Here is a 6,370-nt window from a genome sequence, read left to right as displayed (position 1 = left end):
TTTTTGTGTATTCGTTTCTCACGGCATTGAACTACATAAAAGAAAAATATTTGAATTTTTCATATGTGAATGTCTTCCACCGGCTTTTTGTAGAAAGGACATATTATAAGAAAATATATTAACTATTGTTGTCCTGGTGGATTTACAGCGAATATGAGAACTGTCGTTTTGTAACAACGGTAGAAACTTAATAATCTTTTTTTACGTCGAATCAGTTTTCCTGCAACTAACTGGTGGTTTAATTTTATGTGCTAACCGAACGATCTCCGTCGTAGAGGCCACGAAATTTCAGCCATGTGATGAAACAATGGTATATCCAATGCGTTTCTCAGTCTTTCAGTATTTGCGACCTATTTTCAGTAATAATCTTCATCGCTCTCCCCCCCCCCCTCCCCCCCCCCCCCCCCCCCCCCGCCCCCATCCTTTTCCACCTAAGATCACAATACGTATTTTGAGGAAATTTATCGCTATTTCGCAATACCGATCCGCTACACGACAAAACCAGAATCGATGGCTCTCTATCACGTATTACAGGTAGCGCGCGAATGTACTTCCGTAGGTCTCTCAATTACCGAAGAAGTCTTCATAGACTTCACGGCTAGTGGCGAAATCAAAAGGCAATTCAAGAAGAAATACCTATTAATTTTGGACAGAGGGGACTGTCGAGTTTTCTGTTCTGAAAACTAGAGCATTTCGTATACTATTACCATTTTCAACATCCTATCTTTGCGATAGCGAATTTTCTGCGTTGGTTGCTTTGAAAACAAAATACAAATCTCAGCTACACTTAGAAAAAGAACTCAGAGTGTCTGGTTCTAATATTAATCCCTCCTTTGAAAAACTTTACTCTGTAAGTCACGTTCAAGGGAGTCACTAATAATCACAAAAATTGTTTTTAATTTCGTACTGAAAAGTTAATTATTAAATGAATTGTGCAGTACTGATACATTCCTATTTACAAGCGCATTACATCAGTGTAAATGTGAATTTTGATTTCTTATTATGTCAGAAGGTATTTTGATTGTTTTAGTAAACTGATCACTTTTTGAATTCTATATTATTTGCTTTTTGATAAGCTTTATTTTTCACAGAGCTACAGCAACGAGATACAATTTTTTTAGAAACACTAGTTTCTTTTATCATGTATCTGATCTATTTAAACCAGCTTTGAACAAATCAGTTTAAATCCCATTTCTAACATGTTTACTTTGAGAGCTGGCAACAAACAAACGGGTTTCAGTGCGCCGCGGATACTGACATCGAATAACGATGACATATACATCCAATGAGTACACTGACATGTTGCTGATGCTCGGCGAATGCCGGCAAAAGCCAATGAAGCAGCCATGGTGTATGCCGTGAGATATTTAGGTCGAAGGGCTCTGGCAGCCATTACGTTCTTACACGCTGAACAACGGCTTCGGGAAACAAGTATTTTGGGAAGATTTCAGCAGTAGCTGACGAAGACCAGCAAGATGTAAGGATACGGAGGTGTTTGTTTTAGCTACAACACACCACAAACCTCTTGTCAGCTTATGAGACGTTGCTGCAGTCACTGGTATCAGCTTTACATATATACAAGTTGTAGTACAGGATCTCAAATTTCATACGTACCATCTGTCATTGACACAGGAGCTGCATGGTAACGATTTCAATCGGAGAGTTACTTTCTGCGAATGTGCCGAGCATGGTTTCACGAAAATGAGCCGTGCACAATTTCACTGTGGATGCCTTTTTTTTTGGGTCATCAGTCTTCTGACTGGTTTGATGCGGCCCGCCACGAATTCCTCTCCTGTATAACCTCTTCATCTCAGAGTGGCAGTTGTAACCTACGACTTCTATTATTTGCTGGATGTATTCCAATCTCTGTCTTCCTCTACAGTTTTTGCCTTCTACATCTCCCTCTAGTATCATGAAAGTCATTCCCTCATGTCCGAACAGATATCCTATCATCCTGTCCCTTCTCCTTATCAGTGTTTTCCACATATTCCTTTTATCTCCGATTATGCACAGAACCTCCTCATTCCTTACCATATCAGTCCACCTAATTTTCAAATTCGTCTGTAGCACCAACCACATCTCAAATGCTTTGATTCGTTTCTGTTCCGGTTTTCCCACAGTCCATGTTTCACTACCACGCAATGCTGTACTCCAGACGTACATTCTCAGAAATTTCGTCCTCAAATTAAGGACGATATCTGATATTAGTAGACTTCTCTTGGCCAGGAATGCCCTTTTTGCCATTACCAGTCTGCTTTTGATGTCCTCCTTGCTCCGTCCGTCACTCGTTATTTTACTGCCTAGATAGCAGAATTCCTTAACTTCATCTCCTTCGTGACCATAGATCTTGATGTTAAGTTTCTCGCTGTTCTCATTTCGACTACTTCTCATTACCTTCGTGGCTGGCTCTGAGCACTATGGGACTTAACATCTGAGGTCATCAGTCCCCTAGAACTTAGAACTACTTAAACCTAACTAACCTAAGGACATCACACACATCCATGCCCAAGGCAGGATTCGAACCTGCGACCGTAGCAGTCGCGCGGTTCCGGACTGAAGCGCCTAGAACCGCTCTGCCACCGCGGCCGGCTATTACCTTCGTCTTTCATCGATTTACTCTGAATCCATACTCTGTAGGCATTAGACTGTTCATTCCATTCAGCAGATCATTTAATTCTTCTTCACTTTCACTCAAGATACCAATGTCATTAGCGAATCGTATCATTGGTATCCTTTCACCTTGAATTTTAATTCCACTCCTGAACCTTCCTTTTATTTCCATCATTGCTTCCTCGATGTACACATTAAATAGTGGGGGCGAAAGAGTACAGCCTTGTCTTACACCCTTTCTAATAGCAGCACTTCGTTGTTGGTCGCCCTCTCTTATTATTTCCTCTTGGCTGTTGTACATATTGTATATGATCCGTCTCTACCTATAGCTTTCCTCCATTTTTCTCAGGATTTCGAATGTCTTGCACCATTTTACATTTTCGAACGCTTTTTCCAGGTAGACAAATCCTATGAACGTGTCTTGATTTTTTTAAAAACTTGCTTTCATTATTAACCGCAATGTCAGAATTGGCTCTCTCGTGCCTTTACCTTTCCTAAAGCCAAACTGATCGTCATCTAGCGCATCCTCAATTTTCCTTTCCATACTTCTGTATATTATTCTTGTCAGCAACTTGGATGCATGAGCTGTTAAGCTGATTGTGTGATAATTCTCGCACTTGTCAGCTCTTGCCGTATTCGAAATTGTGTGAATGATGTTTCTCCGAAAGTCAGTTGCTATGTCGCCAGACTCATACATTGCACACACCAAAGTGAATAGTCGTTCTATTGCCACTTCCCCAACGATTTTAGAAACTCAGATTGAATGTTATCTATACCTTCTGCCTTATTTGGTCTTAAGTCCTCCAAAGCTGTTTTAAATTCTGATTCTATCTCTTCTAAATCGACTCCTGTTTCTTCTTCTATCACGTCAGACAAATCTTCCCCCTCATAGAGGCTTTCAATATATTCTTTCCACCTATCCGCTCTCTCGCCTGCATTTAACAGTGGAATTCCCGTTGCACTCTTAACAAGTTATCACCCTTGCTTTTAATGTCACCGAAGGTTGGCTCTGAGCACTATGGGACTTAACATCTGTGGTCATCAGTCCCCTAGAACTTAGAACTACTTAAACCTAACTAACCTAAGGACATCACACACATCCATGCCCGAGGCAGGATTCGAACCTGCGACCGTAGCACTCGCGCGGTTCCGGACTGCGCGCCTAGAACCGCTAGACCACCGCCACCGAAGGTTGTTTTGGCTTTCCTGTATGCTGAGTCAGTCTTACCGACAATCATTTTTTTTCGATTTCTTCACATTTTTCATGCAGCCATTTCGTCTTAGCTTTCTTGCACTTCCTATTTATTTCATTCCTCAGCGATTAGTATTTCAGTATTCCTGAGTCTCCCGGAACATTTTTGTACTTCCTCCTTTCATCGATCAATTGAAGTATTTCTTCTATTACCCATGGTTTCTTCGCAGTTACCTTCTTTGTACCTATGTTTTCCTTTCCAATTTCTGTTGTCGCCCTTTTTAACGATGTCCATTCCTCTTCCACTGTGCTGCCTACTGAGCTATTCTCTACTGTTGTGTCCATAGCCTTAGAGAACTGCAGGCGTATCTCGCCATTCCTTAGTACTTCCATATCCTACTTCTTTGCGTATTGATTCTTCCTGACTAATGTCTTAAACTTCGGCTTACTCTTCATCACTATTATGTTGTGATCCGAGTCTATATCTGCTCCTGGGTACGCCTTACAATCCAGTATCTGATTCCGAAATCTCTGTCTGACCACGATGTAATCTAACTGAAATCTTCCCGTTCACCCGGCCTTTTCCAAGCATGCCTCCTCCTCTTGTGATTCCTGAACAGAGTATTCGCTATTACTAGCTGAAGTTTATTACAGAACTCAGTTAATCTTTCTCCTCTCTCATTCCTTGTCCCAAGCCTATATTCTCCTGTAGCCTTTTCTTCTACTCCTTCCCCTACAACTGCATTACAGTCCACAATGACTATTAGATTTTCATTTCCCTTTACGTACTGTATTACCCTTTCAACATCATCATACACTTTCTCTGTTTCTTCATGTTCAACTTGCGACGTCGGCATGTATACCTGAACTATCGTTGTCGGTGTCGATTAGCTGCCGATTATTATAAGAATAACCCTATCACCGAACTGTTCACAGTAACACACTCTCTGCCCTACCTTCCTATTCATAACGAATCCTACTCCCGTTACACCATTTTCTGCTGCTGTTGATATTACCCTATACTCATCTGACCAGACATCCTTGCCTTCTTTCCACTTCCCTTCACTGACCCCCACTATATCTAGATTGAGCCGTTGCATTTCCCTTTTGAGATTTTCTAGTTTCCCTGCCTCTTTCAAGCTTCTGATATTCCACGCCCCGACTCGTAGAATTTTACTATTTCGTTGATTATTCGCTCTTTTTCTCATGGTAACCTCCCCCTTGGCAGTCCCCTCCCGGATATCCGAATGGCGGACTTTTTCGGAATCTTTTGCTAAAGGAAAGGTCATTATGAAATTTCTTCAGTTTCAGGCCACATGTCCTGTTGATACAAGTTACGTGTCTTTAATGAAGTGGTTTCCATTGCCTTCTGCATCCTCATGCCGTTGATTTTTGTTGATTCTTCCGCCGTCAGGGGCAATTTCCCACCCCTAGGACAAGAGAGTGCCCTGAACCTCTGTCCGCTCCTCCGCTCTCTTTGACAAGGCCGTTGGCAGAATGAGGGTGACTTCTTATACCGGAAGTCTTCGGCCACCGCCAGTGCTTGATTATTAACGAAAATTTAAGCAGCGGCGGGATTTGAACCCGGGACCAAAGAAGTTTTGATTAAAATTCAAAGGCGTTATCGCAAGGCCACAGGTCTTACAAATCATTATGATATCCGATGAATACACGTTGACAAGTTATGATCCAGTGAACAGTGATAACATGCATTACCGAGCAAAAGAAAATCCTAGGTGTTTATGTCATGTCGATCGTCAATGTGTGGTGTGGAATCCACTGAAATGAAATCATCGGTCCACATTACTTTCCAGGTACACTGGCAGGCAAGACATATACAGCTTTTATCGTCGACAGTTTAGGTGCTCTCTTTGAAAGTGTCCGTCTAGGCATTAGAGGCCTATTTGGATGCAGCACGATGGTCACCAAGCCCATTCTGCGTGTGATGTACGAGAACTGAATAACAGCTTCCCTGGAAGATGGTTGGGGTGGCGTGGGCCTCGTGAACGGCCTGTACGGTCGCCGGATTTAACACCAGTAGATTTATTTTTGTGGAGATATCTACAGAATCGTGAACTCACAACCCCAGATGACATCAAACAGCGGATCGAGGTAGCATGTCGCTCCATGTCAATGGCGACATTAAATCTCGTCCGCTGGTTGTTCAGTAGGCGCATTGCGTTGTGCATTCAGAAACATGGACACACATTTAAACATCTCACTTACATCAACATTCCGCCACCAGAACATCCATCTGCAAGCAGCCAAGTACTATGTATGGTATGTTGCATCCACACCTAACACTTTGAAGGTTTCTAGCTTCCAAAGTAAACGCGATAGAAATGGGATTTAAACTGATTTTTTCAAAGCTGGTTTGAATAGATCAGCTACATGATAGAAAACTCTAATGTTTTATTTAAGGAATTGTATATCGTTGCTGTAACTTTCTGGAAAATAGCTAAGTAATCTACCTTCATAACCCTGCCAAAAGTGTAACGTTTCTTATGTGGACCTCTCTCAGTAAATATTCGCGTCACCCGCTATTGTGGAAGTTACTGAGGCATACAT

This window comes from Schistocerca americana, chromosome 2 (assembly GCF_021461395.2).
Source record: "Schistocerca americana isolate TAMUIC-IGC-003095 chromosome 2, iqSchAmer2.1, whole genome shotgun sequence".
NCBI lineage: Eukaryota > Metazoa > Arthropoda > Insecta > Orthoptera > Acrididae > Schistocerca > Schistocerca americana.
The sequence above is the reverse complement of the archived record's forward strand: the minus strand, read 5'-3'. Positions refer to the sequence as shown.